At 37.9% G+C, this 22,196-nt stretch overlaps 2 gene segments (V, D, J or C); both read left to right on the top strand.

Moving 5' to 3' along the window:
* Positions 1-22,196, top strand: part of LOC309508954 (immunoglobulin kappa variable 4-1-like) — a 173,720-nt gene that overhangs the window by 8,927 nt on the left and 142,597 nt on the right.
* Positions 15,945-17,112, top strand: LOC309508966 (Ig kappa chain V region S211-like). The segment is given in 2 exons: positions 15,945-16,589; positions 16,703-17,112.

Raw genomic sequence — 22,196 nt, 5'->3', positions numbered from 1 at the left:
TTACCGACTTACTGGTGAAAATCTCCCCGTCATGGTCCCCGAACATTAACCACATCGTTGATACAGTCCACCGCGTGGGTAGACGTGAAGAAAACAAAACAAGGCACGTCATCATTCAATTCACTCAGAGAATACACCGAGACGCGTTGTGGCGGATGACCAAAGACCTCACCATGTGCAAAGATCTTGGAATCGGCTTCCTGGAAGATTACTGTAAGGCGGATAGGGATCTGCGGGCAGCGTTGTGGCCAAAGATACAGCAAGCGAGAGCAGCCGGCAAACGTGCGTACTACAGAGGTGGTGCTGGATACATCGATGGACAGAGAATCACTTGAGATCATGACATGAGGCATACTGACGAGGGCCTGTTGCGTTAAATAATACAAATGGTCTTCCGTCTGTTTTTTGAACAAAATCAGAATGGATTACAGTTACACAGTTATTGAAAAGGAATTTAAGGGACTGTGCCTGTTTTCTGGTTTTTCCTATATTTGTTGCCTTTTCTGGCTTCTTCAGTTTATAGTCTGTTGGACTAGGACTGCATCTAATTACGGTTGTTTGTTTATTTGTGTATTATGAATATTTGTTTTTCAGGTATTTCACTTAACGCTAGGGGATTAAGGGACAACATTAAGAGAAAATCTATATTTTTGTTCTGTAAGGGTGAAAAAGCTAACTTTATTTTATTACAAGAAACTCATTCAAAACCTGAGGATGAGAAATTTTGGGTAAACCAATGGGGAGACAAAATTCTTTTTGACCATGGTTCAACTAAATCTGCAGGATTAGCTATTTTGTTTTGCAATTCACCTGGTAAAGTAGTGACATCTAGGGGTAGCAATAACGGTCACTGGTTACTTTGCGTTTTGTCCATTGATGACCAGTATATCTTTCTAATAAATGTTTATGGATATAATAATTTAGTTCAAAACAGACAATTGATTTCAGATGTGTCAGACGTCATGGATGGCCTTAAAGTTTTCTATCCAACTGCCAACATAATTATGGGGGGCGACTTTAACATGGTATATGATGAATGGCTTGACCGATATCCTCCCAAATGTCAATATAGCTCTTATAACCCTACCCTGTCTGATTTCTGTCGCAAGCATAACGTACTAGATCCCTGGCGTATCAAACATCCGGATGTTGAACAATATTCTTGGTTTAAACCAAATAATACAGCAAAGTCAAGAATAGATTTCTGGTTAATCTCCTCCTCTATGATAAATATTGTTTCTGATTGTTGTATGTCAGCAGCACCTCTCACAGATCACTCTGTTATTAAGTTACTTCTCAATCCTTCTGGTGTTAGAGGCAATAATAAGGGGTATTGGAAATTTAATTCTAATCTATTAAAATGCCAATCTTTTCAGGATGGTATTAAAGACATAATCTTTAAGGTTAGGAACGATGATTCAATAATGTCCTATGTTGCTAAGTGGGAATTCCTTAAATTTAAAATGAGAGAATTTTCTATTCATTTTGGAAAATCCCTTAATAGAAAAAGCAAATTAACGGAAATTACAGTCATTAAGGAAATAAATGAATATTATAGCAGAACATCACTTACCGACACTGATAAACGGATGTTACAATGTCTACTAACTAAACTGGATGATATCTATCTTCAAAAAGCTGAAGGAGCCTTCATAAGATCTAGGGCAAAGTGGATTGAGGAAGGGGAGAAAAGTACCGCTTATTTCTGTCGTCTAGAAAAAAGAAGGCAGGAGAGACTTGCTATTAAAGCATTATTAATTAATGGTAATGTAGTCACAGACCGATCTTTGATTGCTAAGGAAGCTGTCTCTTTCTATAAAAAACTATATTCCTCAACCTTTTCCTCGGATAATGCTGAATCATTTTTCAGCCATATTAAAGATCTGATTCCCCGTATAGATGATGAGTATGCACTGTTATGTGATGCTGATATTACCTCTGATGAGCTGGATAATGCTGTAGACAGTTTGTCTGTAAATAAATCTCCAGGCAGCGATGGGTTCACAGCCAATTTCTATAAATATTTTTGGGGTTTATTGAAAGATCCTTTCTCTCTCATGTTAAAAGAAGCTACAGATAATATGACATTCCCCCTTACAATGAAACAAGGTGTAATAACTTTAATCCCTAAACCTGATAAGGACTCCAAATTTTTAAATAATTTTAGGCCCATTACTCTATTAAACACCGATTACAAAATTGTAACAACTGTCTACGCTAGCAGACTGAAAAAATTCCTACATAAAATTATAAGCGACTCTCAATCAGGTTTTATGAAAGGAAGATCTATCCATAACAATATTCGGTTAGTTCTGGATATTTTAGATTATAGACATCTTATTGATGATGATGGTTTTATTTTATTCCTTGATTTTTTTAAGGCATTTGATTCAATTGAACACCCATTTATTTTGAATAGTTTAAGGTTATTTGGTTTTGGAGAGAAATTTAGAAATAACGAAGAGCTAAGGGAACGGGTCTTAGAACTAGAACGGTACAAACGCCGCTGGAATCTCAGGATTCGTGGGATAAAAGAAAAGGAAGGCGAAGATATACGCATGGTGGTTACCGACTTACTGGTGAAAATCTCCCCGTCATGGTCCCCGAACATTAACCACATCGTTGATACAGTCCACCGCGTGGGTAGACGTGAAGAAAACAAAACAAGGCACGTCATCATTCAATTCACTCAGAGAATACACCGAGACGCGTTGTGGCGGATGACCAAAGACCTCACCATGTGCAAAGATCTTGGAATCGGCTTCCTGGAAGATTACTGTAAGGCGGATAGGGATCTGCGGGCAGCGTTGTGGCCAAAGATACAGCAAGCGAGAGCAGCCGGCAAACGTGCGTACTACAGAGGTGGTGCTGGATACATCGATGGACAGAGAATCACTTGAGATCATGACATGAGGCATACTGACGAGGGCCTGTTGCGTTAAATAATACAAATGGTCTTCCGTCTGTTTTTTGAACAAAATCAGAATGGATTACAGTTACACAGTTATTGAAAAGGAATTTAAGGGACTGTGCCTGTTTTCTGGTTTTTCCTATATTTGTTGCCTTTTCTGGCTTCTTCAGTTTATAGTCTGTTGGACTAGGACTGCATCTAATTACGGTTGTTTGTTTATTTGTGTATTATGAATATTTGTTTTTCAGGTATTTCACTTAACGCTAGGGGATTAAGGGACAACATTAAGAGAAAATCTATATTTTTGTTCTGTAAGGGTGAAAAAGCTAACTTTATTTTATTACAAGAAACTCATTCAAAACCTGAGGATGAGAAATTTTGGGTAAACCAATGGGGAGACAAAATTCTTTTTGACCATGGTTCAACTAAATCTGCAGGATTAGCTATTTTGTTTTGCAATTCACCTGGTAAAGTAGTGACATCTAGGGGTAGCAATAACGGTCACTGGTTACTTTGCGTTTTGTCCATTGATGACCAGTATATCTTTCTAATAAATGTTTATGGATATAATAATTTAGTTCAAAACAGACAATTGATTTCAGATGTGTCAGACGTCATGGATGGCCTTAAAGTTTTCTATCCAACTGCCAACATAATTATGGGGGGCGACTTTAACATGGTATATGATGAATGGCTTGACCGATATCCTCCCAAATGTCAATATAGCTCTTATAACCCTACCCTGTCTGATTTCTGTCGCAAGCATAACGTACTAGATCCCTGGCGTATCAAACATCCGGATGTTGAACAATATTCTTGGTTTAAACCAAATAATACAGCAAAGTCAAGAATAGATTTCTGGTTAATCTCCTCCTCTATGATAAATATTGTTTCTGATTGTTGTATGTCAGCAGCACCTCTCACAGATCACTCTGTTATTAAGTTACTTCTCAATCCTTCTGGTGTTAGAGGCAATAATAAGGGGTATTGGAAATTTAATTCTAATCTATTAAAATGCCAATCTTTTCAGGATGGTATTAAAGACATAATCTTTAAGGTTAGGAACGATGATTCAATAATGTCCTATGTTGCTAAGTGGGAATTCCTTAAATTTAAAATGAGAGAATTTTCTATTCATTTTGGAAAATCCCTTAATAGAAAAAGCAAATTAACGGAAATTACAGTCATTAAGGAAATAAATGAATATTATAGCAGAACATCACTTACCGACACTGATAAACGGATGTTACAATGTCTACTAACTAAACTGGATGATATCTATCTTCAAAAAGCTGAAGGAGCCTTCATAAGATCTAGGGCAAAGTGGATTGAGGAAGGGGAGAAAAGTACCGCTTATTTCTGTCGTCTAGAAAAAAGAAGGCAGGAGAGACTTGCTATTAAAGCATTATTAATTAATGGTAATGTAGTCACAGACCGATCTTTGATTGCTAAGGAAGCTGTCTCTTTCTATAAAAAACTATATTCCTCAACCTTTTCCTCGGATAATGCTGAATCATTTTTCAGCCATATTAAAGATCTGATTCCCCGTATAGATGATGAGTATGCACTGTTATGTGATGCTGATATTACCTCTGATGAGCTGGATAATGCTGTAGACAGTTTGTCTGTAAATAAATCTCCAGGCAGCGATGGGTTCACAGCCAATTTCTATAAATATTTTTGGGGTTTATTGAAAGATCCTTTCTCTCTCATGTTAAAAGAAGCTACAGATAATATGACATTCCCCCTTACAATGAAACAAGGTGTAATAACTTTAATCCCTAAACCTGATAAGGACTCCAAATTTTTAAATAATTTTAGGCCCATTACTCTATTAAACACCGATTACAAAATTGTAACAACTGTCTACGCTAGCAGACTGAAAAAATTCCTACATAAAATTATAAGCGACTCTCAATCAGGTTTTATGAAAGGAAGATCTATCCATAACAATATTCGGTTAGTTCTGGATATTTTAGATTATAGACATCTTATTGATGATGATGGTTTTATTTTATTCCTTGATTTTTTTAAGGCATTTGATTCAATTGAACACCCATTTATTTTGAATAGTTTAAGGTTATTTGGTTTTGGAGAGAAATTTAGAAATACAATTGAATCCCTTTATGAAAATTCAAATAGTTCAATTTCTTTATCAGGAGGTACATCACCCCGATTCTCTATCAAACGTGGAGTTAAACAGGGTTGCCCCTTATCCCCATTTCTTTTTATAATATCTACTGAGCTGCTTTCTATCTTTCTTAAAAATTCAAATATAGCTCCGTTAGAGGTGTTTGGGCATCCAGTTCTCATAAGCCAGTTAGCTGATGACACTACCATTTTTATGAAGCAGCTTTCAGAAGTCCCCAAAATCCTGCAAAAATTCAAAATTTTCTCTAAAGCTTCTGGTTTAGAATTAAATTTGCAAAAGTGTGAGTTGATGCCAGTTCATCAATGCCAGTTAACCGAGGCCTATAACATCCCTATTAAATCTATAGTGAAATATTTAGGAATATATCTTTCTAAAGATATAATGGAATGTGAAAATCTGAATCTGTGGAAAGTAGTTGACAATTGTCAATCCAAACTTAATTTATGGTTATTGAGAGATATTAGTTTATTGGGAAGAATTTTTTTAACCAAAATGGATAGTTTATCAAGATGTATCTACCCTGCATACTCTTTATCGATACCAAATAGAGTGATTAAAAAAATTAATCAGATCAACTTTGATTATATCTGGAGAAAAAAAGCTCATTACATTAAAAGAGCAGAGTTGACTAAAGAATTCAAAGATGGAGGTCTACAAGCCATTGATTTTGATTTCATAAATGGAACTCTTAAAATTAACTGGTTGAAATCCTTCCTTAATAATGATAACTTTTGGTTTCACATCCCCAGAGAAATATTTAAGAAAATGGGAGGGATTGAATTTTTGCTTAGATGTGACTTCATTCCCCAGCGTCTCCCTATCAAACTATCCCAGTTTCATCAGCAAGTCTTGTTGTACTGGAAACTCTTATACAACCATAATTTTACACCACACAAAACCCCAATGTGGAATAATAGATATATCACAATAAGAAACAAATCATTGTATAAAAAAGAGTGGATGGAGAAAGGTATATGGTCGGTGTTTCATTTAATCGATAGCAGAGGATATTTTATATCACATGAGAGTTTCTGTCTCAAATATGATATAACCTGTAGTCAGAACACATTTAACTCTATGATTAAAGCTATCCCTAATGCTTTCATGTGTTTGGTTCAAGGATACCTTTCAACAACGAATCCTCCCATTTTTTGTCTCCCATTACTTTTAGTTGAAGGTGTCGATTTTAAAGAAAGTAAACTTCCAAACAAAATTATTAGAAATATGTTTGATAACATCTTATTCCCCATAGTATCCTATAGAAACTTGATTTCACAGTTTTTTTCAAAAAAAAATATTCACAGATTACGGACAATTTACTTAAAATTTCCTTTAACTCCCAAAGCTAAGGAAATCCATTTTAAAATTATAAATGGTGTATATCCATCCAGTGAATTTATACAGCGAAGGTTTGGATTTGAAACTAGTAATTGTATTTTTTGTGATAATATTGAAACTACTGATCATCTATTTTTTCATTGTATGTATGCAGAGGCTTTATGGCTTGATATTCATGACTGGCTATATCCAAAGGTTCCTCATCTCGAAGTCTTCTCTCACAAGGACATTATTTATGGACTCGTTATGGAAAGCAACAAAGACGATTTTTTGGTTAATAGCATCCTTATTCTAGTGAAATTCTATATACACAAATCTAAATACCTGAAAGTGTATCCTAAATTCTGTGTATTTCACAATGAGTTTCTTTCTTATACAAATTCCCTTAAAATGATGAAAAGTAAAAATGCAAAAAAACTTTTTGCTATAATAGAAGAATATGACTTGAAAAGTAAACCCTAGCCCCTTTTTTTTTTTTTTTTTTTTATTTTTTTTTTTTTTTACTTTTATTAATTTTTTTTTTTTTTTTTTTTTTTTGGGTAATACAATTTTGCACCTGATTCTACTGTCATTATGTAATTGTATATATCTTTTTTTTTGCCATGTTGTTTGTACATGACATTGTTTAATAAAAAAAAAAAAAAAAAAAAAAAATAAAAAAAAAAAAAAAAAAAATTACACCAGCACAAACCCAGCACGTTCGCGCGATGTTGTTGGTTACCTAGTAACGAACGTACGGTGCGTGCACACTTTGTGTGCGTGCGCCTCGTACACAACGTTATAAAGCTTGCAGGACAACTTGGTTGGCATTGCCTTTTCAGCGTGAGAAATACATGGTGTGGCGTGTGAGCGTGTGAACTGGTTGAATTGCGTGTGTCTCACGGCCAATGCGTGAGTAATTTGTTTACTATTGACTGTATTCATACTATATACTGCAGACAGTCAGAGTTTTATATTAGCTTGCTGTTTTAATTGTAGCTCTGATCAACAGTTCAGTTTAGACACGCCTCTCCCTCCTCTGCACCAATCAGACGCCTCTGATAAGAACGAGCCAGATAAGAACTTTAATTTGTGCTTTTAACTGAATTTTTATTGAAAATGTATTCACAAAATTATGGGAAGGTATAAACTGGCAGCTGATGATAACATGACCTGATAAACTGATGAATATGAACAAACCCGTTACAGTGAACAACTAGATGAGGATAAACTATTTCAGCTGGAATTACAGAAACCTGGAGAAACTCCTGAACTCCTGATTTATTTTACAAACTGCCTCAACAGTGAAACTGAACGAGTTAAACTCATATTTCATCATCAGGAGTGATTGTGTTTCTCGATAGAGCAGATGTTCATCGTCCTCTAATGATATTCCTGTAATACCAGAAGCAATTCAAATAACTATTAAGCACAAATATGTAGGTTTTTTGTATTTTTAAATGTAGACTTGGTATTTAATTATTAAAATGTGGTTTTAGGCCGAAATTTAACTATGTGGCTAATTATATTATGTTGTGTTGCTGTGTTAATAGTTTAGAAAAAGTACTTCAAGTATTGGTAAATGCTTGTTAGTACTTGTAAAAAACTGTAATTCAGTGAATAAGTGGAGCGATACTCAGAGCTGGAGTCGAGTCTCGTGACAGAAGCAGATCCTCCATCATCACACACAGATGTGTTTAACCTGCAGCTTTAGTGCTGGATTTTACAGAGACTCTTTCTGCAAGTTTCATCGTTACGCCAGTAGATGGCGACAAGAGACTGACTTTATGAGTGAGTCAATGAATCATTAACTCAACTGATTCGTTCAAATCACTGATTCATTCAAGAAATACTGTTGCTGAGTCCCAATTCGCATACTATCCGTCCTAAATAGTATGCGAAACTAGAATTAGTACGTCCCAAATCGTAGTATGTTGAAATGAGTATTCCAAAGATACCCGGATGGTCTACTATTTCCGGTTAGAATTCGAAGTGCAGATCAATGCACACTCTAACGGCTAATATTGCCCACAACCCATTGCGTGCGGGAGGGAGGAGCTTTGTGGTGATGGTGGTGATGTAAAGGCAGTCGGATGCAGCAGCGGAGATGCGCCCTCAGTTTTTAAGTGTAAGAATTCAAATGTTTAACCCTAATTAAAGTTATATTTTATTGTCTCGTAATATTAATGGGTTTATGTTGTGCCAATAAAGCACCGTGTTTATCTTGTAGGGTCCGATGAAGATACTGAGCGCCTCATTGCAGGCTACAAAACAATAAATAAAAAGGCTCTAGTGTCATGCAAGTGTCTTTTTTATGTATTTCTTTTGATGTTTCTGTCTGACTTATTTGTAGTAATACTGTGGCTGTACAAATGTTAACTTTATCAGTCCAACCAAAGAAACATGGTTACTACACTTTTACTATAGTAAAAGCATGGTTCATTTTCATCAGGGTATTTTTAAGTATTATACATAAGTATAAGATTAAGTATAAAATACGTTAAACAATAGTTACACTATAAACTTTAAATATTTTAACTCAGAAAATAAGTAGCTGTCGTTACACACATTTGCACATGAACGTCGCAGAACCAGCCGTCTCACAAACGACCTGCGTTTGGTTGATCTACGACGACGCCCTGCTTCACTCCTACATTTGGTAAAACACATGGGAATAGTAAATAAAATTATATTGGATATATAAGAATGAATGAAATGTAAAATGTTTTGTTAACAGTCGAGGTGTGCGTAACTAGGCAACCACGTTCTCGTTTACGTTGCATGACGTCATCGAAGTATGTCCCAGAACGTGCATACTCTTTTGCTACACACTCAAAAGTATGTACTTTTTCATCACAAAAAAAAGTGCATACTTTTAGGTCGTAGTATAAGTAGGCGAATTGGGACTCAGCCAGTGTGTTTTTCAGAGTCGAGCTGCGGTTGTTTCTACTGTGGCTTCGTCTGGAAATATTTCAGTTGGCCGAACAAAAACAAAACTGGCAATATAAATTACTAAAATGTAAATCACTCTGTTACGGACTGTTCCGAGACACGAAGGTTTAGATCCAAGTGCAGCTTTATTTGAGGGCAATCCAGAGGCGTAATCCAAGATACAGGCAAGGGTCATACACAGATAGGCAGTCCAACAAAACAAACAAACAAACAAACAAACAAACAAACAAACAAACAAACAAACAAACAAAACAGGCAGGGACCAGAGGCAAGATAATAATCCAGGGAACAGGGCAAGATATCCAAAAACCAAGAGACAAGGAAACCAAGAGAATGCTCAGAATTGCAGTGTAACACTAAAACAAGACTTCGCGGTGAGTGAATGAATGAACATGGTATAAATAGACTGAGACTAACAGGGTGATGAGACACAGGTGAATGCAATCAGTGATAATGAGGTACAGGTGACTGTGATGAGTGATCAGAGATGAGTCCGGAAAGTGAGTATGGGAAATGTAGTCTGAGAGTGAACGTGAGTGTCTGATGTGGAGTGCCCTCTGGTGGCTTTCAAGGGCACTCCAGCTGGTGACCGTTACATACTCAAACAGTGCTCCTGCTCGTCTGATGTTGCTTTATCAATAAAGGATTATATTAACATGTGAAATGTTTTGTATCTCCATGAAAGCACTAGCCTGACATCGTCATACTCAGGTTCTAGTCAGAATGTGAGTCTGATACTGCTCTATTGGGCTGTGATTAAGGCGCGTGTTTCAACCATAGACAGTAAAAGAAATGGACACAGCGACCCCATAGACGGAGAAAAGTGAAGTCAGCTCTCACTTCCTGATGGCGGAGCGACTGCGCAGACTTAAACGGAGCTTGACGACGTAGATGTGACGTGAGCAACCCGTCTGTCTTCTAGTAGCTGTGCCAAGAGAAATCTGAATCATTCCCTTCCGAAACTTGTAGAGACGGAGAGCGTGAGTAGGAGTAACTTTATGACTCTCTATGGGCTTCTCCCTTGACTTTATCAGACTATATGCCTCCGCGTCCCCCCGATTGACTGCGAGCTTCTCCTCCTGTCTATACGGTAATTTCCAGAGAGTCGTGTGGTTATGACACAATCGTTAGCCTATTTTTACAAAAACGGCTTCTACGGGGCCATAGCGTAAGAAACAAGGTAATAAAGCCTTTTATACATTGTCGTGTTTCTTTAGAAATAAACAATGGACATATAGAGTATTTAAATGCCTCAGATGTAAAGTTATTCGCTGTCAAAGTGACGCCAAAATGAATGGGAGTCAATGGGATGCTAACAGCAGGTGATGGTCTGCTAATCAATGGCGGCCCCCAGGGAAGCTTCAATGTTTTCTGAAACATTGGCCCCCTGGTTTCAACCGAACCAGGAATGAAAATGCCTCTGCACTCAATTGGATAGACCTACAACCAATCAGAGCAATGAAGAAACCACAATGACCACAGGGTTTTCATTGCGCCCCATCTTCTTAGCGACCATCGGGGCCAGCTGATAAATTAAACTTTTGCCGAATCCCGTTGGAAGGACGGCAAAAACATCTTTTCGATAGACAAATGGCTTGATCGTGGTTCTCTGTTCCTTTTTTAAAATTAATGCACTGTCGATATACTCTATAACAGACGCGATGGCGGCGTCTTTGTTGTAAACATATTCAACCCAAGCACTCTTTGGTGATGTGGATGATTACGTTACTGTTGATCATCTGTCCATCATCGTATAAAGCCCGCCCTGACAATTTGATTGGTCCGAACAGCTCTGGTTTGAGCATAATTGCTCCACAACGGATCAAGTCCAGACCAAACTTTCCGACCTCAGATGTCGTGGGCGGGGCGAAGTTCGGCTGGCATCCAGGCTATGAAAGCACATTAAACCAACTTAAATCTGTGACTCCTGAAGCGTTTGCATAGAGTGTGTTTTACATGAGCGACACACGCTTCAGTGCTCTGCATGTGTTTATAACTCTGTCAAACATCAAACATGATCAACAACTGTTTTTCACTAGAACTGAACCTTCAACCTACAAAAATGACTTTCATCACCATATTGATCTGGACGCTGGCAGTGTTATGTCGAGGTTTGTGTCAGTCAAGATTACAAACGTTATTCACTCGTTATCTTAATGTGTGTGTTGTGAAGATATAAGGTTGTAAAAGTGTGTGTGATTTCTAATCTTTCTCTCTTGACAGAATCTGTTGGGCAGGAGACAGTGACTCAAACTCCCTCAGAGCGGCTCTATGAAACTGGACAATCAGTCGCTGTAAACTGTAAATTTAACAGAGATCCAAACTGCTGTCACAATGGAAACCATTTTCTTAGCTGGTATTTACAGAAACCTGGAGAAGCTCCTAAACTCCTGATTTTTGGATCAATCAGTCGGCAGTCAGGAACTCCATCTAGATTCAGTGGCAGTAGATCATCTGGGAGAGATTTCACTCTGACCATCAGTGGAGTCCAGACTGAAGATGCTGGACATTATTACTGTATGAGTGCACACTGGATCAGTGATCATGTGTTCACACAGTGATAAAGAGTCGTACAAAAACCTTCGTCAGTCAGAGTCACAGTGACTGAACTGAAACTGCAGCTGCTCCAACACTTTCACACTCACACACACACACACACACACACACACGCGCACACACACACACACACACACGCACGCACGCACGCACGCACGCACACACACACACACACACACACACACACACTCACACGCACACACGCACACACACACACACGCACGCACGCACGCACGCACGCACGCGCACACACGCACACACGCACACACACACACACACACAAAAGCAATATGATCTTATAATAAGCAATAATATCATTATATTAATATATTATAATAATATAAAAGTTTGAGCTTCGTCAGTCTATAAGTTTTGATCATGATTTTTCATAAGTAATTTTTCTCCTGTTATTTTCAGTAATTTGTGAGGAAATTCAGTCACGTTTGATCTTCACTTAGTGGATATTTTTCAATCTTTAACCATATATTTTTTTTTTTTCCTGCATTTATGATTTATCCTCATTCTTCTTTCTAAACTGAATCACTGCATCATAAAGATGTTCTTCTTGATCAGTTTAATAAGTCTATCGAATAAGTCTATGAAGTTTATCCTTCATATATTAACAGCATCACAAGACACAACTCTCAATTTCAGAGCAGATGCACATTTATATCATTTTAATTAATACCTTTACATAGAATTTTTTAATTAATTTAGAAATTAAAGACGAGATTACCAGATAACAGGTGCAGTCCACTATCAAAAATAATAATAATTTCCTATTTATGTTATATTTATTGTGTAATTTAACAGTATAACAGCTTTTTCAAACACTGGATCAATATCAACATTTCGTACTGATGTTTTTTTTTTTGTGTGTGTAGTTTAACACATCCATGTATAGTGGAAATTTGTTTATAGTTAATTTTTTATATTAAAGATTAAAGTTTGTTTATGTGTGAATATAGTGTGGGTTGTGATGAGCCAACATGTAACTCATAAAGATGAAATCTTATTAACAAACTGACTAATGAATCCATAAGCACAGGAGAAACTGTTCCAGTTCAGAGCGTTTCAGTTGAAAATCTCATTTGCATTGTCAGGTTTAGTGATTGTGACGGTCTCAGAATAGAGCAGCTCGTCTCCAGTGACCATGTTCAAACCCCAAGAGCTTCATTTCACATTTACTGCTGAATGCAGCTGTTCTCAACTATTACAATTAGGGGTGTAACGAGACCCTTATGTCACCATCCTGAACTCACAATACCATATTATTGCCATACTCCATCAAAATGGTACATTTGGTTTAACATTGTGTGTGTAAATGAATAGGCTTGGACTTGGTGCTGATAACCCAATGCACAGGACAATAGAGACGCCAGAATAACAATATTCATGATTCTGAAGCTGAAAATACTGAATTATTTCAGACGAATATGCTTGATGTCTCTGACTAGATATATCTAAAATAATGTAGGCCACTTTTTACTGGTAACATCAGACATTTGGCATTATCAGGGCCCACAAAAATTCCCCCATTGCATTATTATACATTATATTCAACATTATATACAGTAGTTTAATGTAGTAGTGACACGAAAACCCTGTAAACTTCGTAAACTTTCATTTTGGGTGAATAATACGATACATATTGTCACTATCCACTGTAATTATTGTTCCACCCCTAATTCCAATCAATCAAAAGCCGCTGAAACTTTAGTGCAGGACTTTGAAGGAACGACACACTGATCAATGATGCAGTCCAACACAAATGTGCGCTTGCGTTCAGATGAAGCTTTATTGAATGAACAGCAATGGCAGCACATTGACAGACTGCTTCAGTATTGAGCTGTAAATCACGTGACGCTCAGATACGCTGGTCTTCACTGGAGAAACATCAGCACTCGGAGCTCTTGAGGAACGAGGCCTCGTGAGCAGCTCCGGCATGTGTTCCTCTGCAGACGAAGCGCTCTGTGTCTTCCCAGCGTGCTTTGCTGAGGCTCAGGACGCTGCTGCGACTGTAGAGACCGTCCCGCTCGCTCTCTGCGCTGGTCTGAACCCCCTCGGTGACCTCTGACCCGTCCAGCGTCCAGCTCACCGTCGCCCCCTGTGGAGAGTAAGAGCTGAGCAGGCAGAGCAGAGCGGAGGAGTCTCCAGAGATCAGCAGAGAAGAGGGAGACAGCAGAGACACGGAGGGAGACACGGAGGGACCCGCTGGAACACACACACACACACACACACACACACACACACACACACACACACACACACACACACACACACACACACACACACACACACACACACACACACATTCATGAATGATCATTTGATTTTAAATATACAAGTTACATTTCAAATGATCCACAGAATGAGTTTGAAAAACATTGTCCAAGTAAATTGATGGTTATATTGTGATGTCGTTATAAGATCTAGAAAACAAATTTAAATGATCATTTCAATATTAATTGTATTTTGAAAATATTCTGCTATTCAGAAACTCACAATCATAAACATCAGCAAATTTGAGTTTAAATTATTAATTTTCAAAATGCTCTTCAACTGAGTTTCTTTCTGTCTGATGAAAATTATAAAAAAATTATATTAATTTTGTCCACATTATACAACTTTTGTTTCATGAGTTTAAAAAAGCCCTTAATAGTTACAATTACCAAGAATTATAGACAAAATTATATATGAAGAAATTATTGAATAGATTTTAAAGTATCTGCAGTCAATACATGAAAGGAACTAAATGTTAGCAGTAATAAGATGTTAAATTATTAATGTAAAATGAAAAATTACATTTAAAAATATGAATATGAATTATAAAATTTAAATAAATGATTAAATAAATAAAAAATATAGAATTTTCTCAGAATTGTTACAGAACCTTTTAATCTCAATAACATTTTTAAAAACATTCTCCACATAAAATTAATCAATTTATTCATAAGATTTAGAATAAACTAAGTATTTTGTCTCTGGTATTTTTTTTAAATATTCTTTTATTTAGATACTCACAATCAACTGTAATTTTCAGCCCATTTTCAATTATGATTTTTTAAAAATTATTCTGTTAAGAAACAATTATAATCATCCGCAAACTTAATAGTTTAAATGATTAAATTTTAAAATGCTCTTTAACTAAATTTCATCTTTACTGTAGTTTCACCTCACTGCTTTCATTCATAGACACTATCCTGAGTTTAGTTTCAAAACATTCTCCATTTAATCAATATTACTAAATGTACATTGCAAAAAAATATCATAATTTTAACAGTAAAAGACTGTAAAAATTATATGGTAAAAATGATTCATTGGTAAACGGTTTGTTGCTTTATGTATACACTGAAAACTGTTATAGATTTAACTAAGTTAAATATAACTTAACACAATATATTATTTGTGTTTTGAGACTAATCACCATTCAATAGACTTCCTCGTAAACAGAAATATAAGTAAACTTTGTTTAAATTTAGTTTATCAACTAAATTTATTTTTGCCTGATGATGACACTGATGACATTTATTTTGTCTATATTATCAAACTTTTGCGTCAAATTAAATATATTTAGAAATAACTGAAAACATTGCAATTACTGAAAATACAATGAAATGTTAGCACACATTATGTGTGAAATTACTAATGTAAAACATTATGAATATGAACTATGGATTGAAATGTAATAAACATAGAATAACACCAAATATGACATTCAAAATATAGCAGACAATATTACATTTAAATGCATGAATGCGTGAAATCAATCAGTAAAATAGAATAAAATGTGACAATAAATAAGAGTTGAAGTAAAGTAAAGCAAATAAAGCATTTCAATAATGTATTTTTGTAATAAATTAAGAATATTGTTGCCAAATGCTGTTAAATAACCTTAAACCTCCTTCTAAAAACACACACATCATAAGTTTTTATTAGATAATTTAAGAAAGACTTACAGCTTCTGATCGTCAATTCAGTTCCTCCACCGAAAGTCCACCACAGTGTTTCATTCTAGTGAAAGAGTTGTACAAAAAACCTCCGTCACACTCAAACGAACACACACACACGAACACACACACACACACACACACACACACACACACACACACACACACACACACACACTGATATGAGACTCAACAGCAGATCTTCTCAACATCAACCATGTTTAATCGAAAAAGAGCCTCAAAATATATTCATCACATTTACAAACATATGTGATATAAACTCTGCTAATTCTATTGTCCAGCTTTATAATGAAATCTTCAGCCAGATTTAGATGGTCATTCTCTATTGGATGACCTTTGACCTGTTATACAGTATCATGGATGATATAAATCTGCAGCACAGGGATTAAATTCTCTCAGCATCAAAGTCTGAATGAAACTGATCATTAAAACAGTGTTTAGAGCGAGAAGATCGACCCAAAATAACATGAAGTAAATCATGAGTTTCTGTTTCTGAAAATGATCCACAGAAGTTTATTAGCAAAGACACTAAAAGACAAAACAGTGTTTCTTCTGTCTTCAGGGAAATGATGTGGAGTGTGTTTGCATATTGATCAGATCTTCAGTGTGTGAGAGTGTTTATAGTGCTGTGAGTTTAACACTTCATCACTGACACACACAACAATCTTCATCAACATGACCTTCATCATCATCTTCATCTGGACACTGTTATACTGCTTTATACTACAAGGTGAACAGTTTATATTCTAAATAAATCATTTAAATAATATTTTTTTAACACAGCTTTAAATTGGACTAATACATGTATAAACTTTATGGACTGATAAATGATTTGTGTTTCAGGCTGTAGATCTCAGATCACAGTGACTCAGACTCCTGTGAAACCTGCCAAACCAGGAGAAACTGTAGAGATGAGCTGTAAACTCAGTGCAAGTGCTACATCTTGCAGCCCAGCCTGTGTGTTCTGGTACTTACAGAAACCTGGAGAAGCTCCTAAACTCCTGATTCGTTATGTAAATACCCTCCAGTCAGGAACTCCATCTAGATTCAGTGGCAGTGGATCTAACATTGATTTTACTCTGACCATCAGTGGAGTCCAGACTGAAGATGCTGGACATTATTACTGTCAGAGTCGCCACTACATCAACAGTAAATATGTGTTCACACAGTGATAAAGAGTCGTACAAAAACCTCCGTCAGTCAGAGTCACAGTGACTGAACTGAAACTGCAGCTGCTCAAACACACACACACACACACACACACTCAACAGAAACACAAAAATGAACTTACAGTAATATCAATTTTGCTGCACTTCATTAATATTACTGAAGATAATAAGAAATTATTTTGAATTTTTTTTTAGATAATTGTTGGTTTATCTATTCTCATATGGTTGTTCATGTATTTTTATAAAGCATGATTATTTTTTCTTCCTCATCATACACTCATACTGTAAAGTGAATCATAAAGATGTTGCTGCTTGAATAGTTTATTAATCATCTTCCATAAAGCCGCTGTTTAGATCATCATGTACAAGAGTCACAGATGAACTGATTCAGAGCAAAATGAGCCGTGAAAGAGAGAAACGTCTCAGGTTACGACTGTAACCCTAGTTCCCTGAGAAGGGAACGAGACGTTGCGTCAATGACACTTTGGGAACGCTCCTGCGTGATTGCGTCTGAAGCACCTATGTCAACTAGTCCAATGGCGAGAGTGGGCGTCACGGGCGGGTGACGTTACGACCAGGAAAGGATAAAGGACATCCGGTTTAGAACCGCGCTAGCTTCGAAAAGGGCCGAAGCAAGTCGATCACAGTGATGTAGGAAGTATGGCAAAGTGACGCATCATCTCGTTCCCTTCTCAGGGAACTAGGGTTACAGTCGTAACCTGAGACATTCCCTTTCGAAGGAACTCGCGATGCGTCAATGACGCTTTGGGAACGAGAATGCCCAACACACCATACGAACCAGAACCTGTCTGTGTGAATACTGCACAACTAAGACTAGAGCACTTGAGAACCTGGGGAAGTGCCCAGGTCGAAGTTGCAAAACCTTACGAATGTGAGCGGAGAGGACCAGCCTGCCGCATACCACATCCTACAGGGATATCTACATATAATAAGGCTTCTAAGCCGCCATACTCCTGTCCTGGTCTAAAAGCACCACAGAGGAAACAACCAAAGGTTTCCCCCACCCTCAGGGAAATACCACCAAAAGGGACATGTAGGCACTAAGGCCGCTACGTACACCTTCAGTGTGGAAGGGGATAACCCTGCGGAAAAACAAACCAGCAGTAACTCCAGCACTGTACCAATCGGGCAGTAACTGGGCCCCACTGTCCAAGACCCGCAATATGAAGGGAAAACCCATCACTAAATACATAGAGTTTCCTCGTGGAGGGAGCTCTGGAGTGAAATATGGTCTCCACAACCTCAGTTGAGAGACCAAAGTCAATGAGTTGGGCCCCCTCAGAGGCCAAACCCACAGGTTCCAAATCTCTGGGCTGGGGTGAAGGGTCACCCCTCCCACTTAAAACCGAAGGTCCCTCCTGACTGGAATCTCCAAGGGAGAGCCATCGAGGAAAGACACCAGGTACGAGAACCAGTCAGCCCAGCCAGTACGGTTCTACTAGTAGTAGACTTATTCCGTCCCGGCGGACCTTCTCCAGAACTCCTGGGAGCAGAGTAATCGGGGAAAGATGTACAGACGTAGCCTCGGCCATGTCCATACCACAACGTCCAGCCCCAAGGGAGCTGGGTGTGTGAGGGAGAACCAAAGTGGACTGTGCGTCGTATCCTGAGACGCGAAGAGATCCACTTGTGCCTGGCCATAAACCCCCCAAATGTGCTCCACCACCTCGGTGTGGAGCCTCTATTCCCTGGGCCTCAGCCCCTGCCTCAACAGGATGTCTGCTCCTACATATTTATGAAAGAGACCACTGATGTGTTGTCTGTACGGACAAGCACATGTTGGTCCCTCAGGTCTGGGAGGAATGTCTCAACGCATTGAAGACTGCCATCATCTCCAGGCAATTTATGTGCCAAAAAGATGATGACTCCTCCACAGGCCCTGGGATGAGCGGCCTCCCATTACCCCTCCCCAGCCGGTGAGGGAAGCATCTGTCGAGATAGCAACTCGATGGCAAAGAGCTCCCAACACCGGAACCTGGGAAAGGAACCAGTATTTCCTCCATATAACCAAGGCGCGGAGACACTGCCGTGTGATCTTGATCGTACGAAGTGAGTTTCCCCTCGGGGAGAACCCTCTGGTTCTGAGCCACCACTGCAAGGGTCTCATGTACAGTAGGCCAAAGGGTATCACAATGGACCTGCTGCCATGAGGCCCAACAGTTTCTCGAACTGAATTCCTTTCCCCTCGGGGAGAACCCTCTGGTTCTGAGCCACCACTGCAAAAGTCTCATATACAGTAGGCCAAAGGGTATCACATTGGACGCTGCTGCCATGAGGCCCAACAGTTTCTCGAACTGTTTCACAGTGCGTGACTGGCCTAGCTTCAACTCTTTTGTGGCTGTGAGGATAGCAGCTACACGAACGGGCGAAGTGTGGCTCGCATCGTGACTGAATCCCATACCACACCAAGGAAAGTGGTTCTCTGTAGTGGAGAAAGCACACTCTTCTTGGCATTGAGTCTCACCCCAATTTCTTCATCTGAGCGAGGACAACATCTCGATGCCGAACCGCTAACTGCTCTGATTCCGCCAGAATCAGTCAGTCATCGATGTAGTTCAGAATGCGTAGCCCTGCAGCCTGGTGGGGCCAGAGCTGCATCTACGCACTTCATGAACGTGCAGGGTGATAGAGTTAGACCGAATGGAAGCACCCGATAATGATATTCTTTGCCCCCAAAAGAAAACCTCAGGAACTTCCTTTGTTGAGGGAGGATGGAAGTAAGCGCCTTTTAAATCTATCGTGACAATCCAGTCCTCGGATCTGATTTGAGTCACGATCTGTTTGAGTGTGAGCATCTTGAACTTGAGTTTCATGACTACACGATACAACAGACGAAGATCTAAAATGGGAACGCAACCCCCCATCCTTTTTCGGAACAATAAAGTAGCGGTTGTAAAACCCTGATTCTCTGTCGGGCGAGTACACCTACTCTATAGCTCCCTTCGCTAATAGAGACTCTACTTCTTGCTCCATTACCAGAGCCTGCTCGGGATGTACTAACGCGAGTAGCACCCCGTTGTAACGAGGTGGAGGAGAACGAAACTGGATTCTGTAGACAGAGCTGATCATTAAGAGGAAATACTATTAAGAATATAAATGCCAGTTTGGAAATATTGCTGTTCATTTAACAATAGATTAGGAAAAAATCAATTAATACCAAAATACCAGCCAAGTGTTATTTTCTTTCAATGTATTTTTAACCCTTTAGAATTGAATTATCTTTGAGGAAGAAAAGAGCTGAAAACTCGTCAAATCAAGTAAATGTCAGAAATGATTGTTTCTAGTTCAGGATGAAAAAAAAGATCCTTTGACAATGAAAATCATCTTTACAGTTTTGACAAACATTCAATGTGTAATTGCAAAAAAAAAAAAAAAAATATATATATATATATATATATATATATATATATAAATATGCTAAAAGTGCATCATTCCTTTCTACAAAGTATTTAACAGTCATCTGTTGTATTAATAATCTTAATATGTGCTGATTTACTGCCATCATCAGTTTGGAGCCGCTGCTGAAAGTGAACCAGTGAAATAAACTAATAGATCATCAGAAGAAAAACCTCCTGAACGCTTCACTAACTGAACTTCAGATCAACAACACACACATCAACTCTCTGCATAAACTCACTGACTTCCCCTGCTTTATGAAGCTCATCATCACTGAATTACTGACTGAATTTATTAAAGTGAACATGTTTATATCATGTGTGACTCTCAATCAAACTCAGTTATTCAGTGACTGACAGAGACTCGTGTGTGTGATGATCCTCATGTCTGTTCAGAAACTGCAGGAACACACATGGAAATTATCATTCTGAAAATGATACACAGAAGTTTATTAGCAAAGACACTAAAAGGCAAAACAGTGTTTCTTCTGTCTTCAGGTAAATGATGTGGAGTGTGTTTGCATATTGATCAGATCTTCAGTGTGTGAGAGTGTTTATAGTGCTGTGAGTTTAACACTTCATCACTGACACACACAACAATCTTCATCAACATGACCTTCATCATCATCTTCATCTGGACACTGTTATACTGCTTTATACTACAAGGTGAACAGTTTATATTCTAAATAAATCATTTAAATAATATTTTTTTAACACAGCTTTAAATTGGATCAACTTTATGGACTGATAAATTAATTGTTTTTCAGGCTGTAGATCTCAGATCACAGTGACTCAGACTCCTGTGAAACCTGCCAAACCAGGAGAAACTGTAGAGATGAGCTGTAAACTCAGTAGTAAAGTAGCAACCAGCAGCTTGAGACCCTATCTCTCCTGGTACTTACAGAAACCTGGAGAAGCTCCTAAACTCCTGATTTATTATGCAAACACCCTCCAGTCAGGAACTCCATCTAGATTCAGTGGCAGTGGATCTAACAGTGATTTCACTCTGACCATCAGTGGAGTCCAGACTGAAGATGCTGGACATTATTACTGTCAGAGTTATCACAGTGGTCCAGTGTTCACACAGTGATAAAGAGTCGTACAAAAACCTCCGTCAGTCAGAGTCACAGTGACTGAACTGAAACTGCAGCTGCTCAAAGGAGGATCTGAAATAACATCGTCACACTTGCATCTGAAATAAAACCATCTAAATTAATCTGACACTCTTAATAATTATAGAGTTCAGAAAGAGATTTTGTGCTCTTATAGATCAGTGACACATTTGAGATCTGAGTGATTTCACTTTGCCCTAGTTGCCCCCTTTTATTAATAATAGATCTTAATTTTAATAATATTCCATGATTATTTCATTTCCTAACATGTCATTTGTTTACTATTCACTGTATTCTTCCTATAAACTGAAGACAGCAATAGTTTTATATTAGCTTGCGGTTTTAATTATAACCTTGATCAACAGTTCAGTTTAGACACGCCTCTCCCTCCTCTGCACCAATCAGAAGCCTCTGATAAGAAAGAGATAAGAATTTTTTTTGGTGCTTTTAAATGAATTTTTATTGAAAACGTATTCACAAAACTATGATACGGTTATTGTAGGTAATTGAAGATTACTGTAATTCAGTGAATAAGTGGAGCGATACTCAGAGCTGGAGTGGAGTCTCGTGACAGAAGCAGATCCTCCATCATCACACACAGATGTGTTTAACCTGCAGCTTTAGTGCTGGATTTTACAGA

Source organism: Leuciscus leuciscus (assembly GCF_965113295.1).
Source record: "Leuciscus leuciscus genome assembly, chromosome: 11".
In the NCBI taxonomy this organism is placed as follows: domain Eukaryota; kingdom Metazoa; phylum Chordata; class Actinopteri; order Cypriniformes; family Leuciscidae; genus Leuciscus; species Leuciscus leuciscus.
This window is presented reverse-complemented; position numbering and strand designations above follow the sequence as displayed.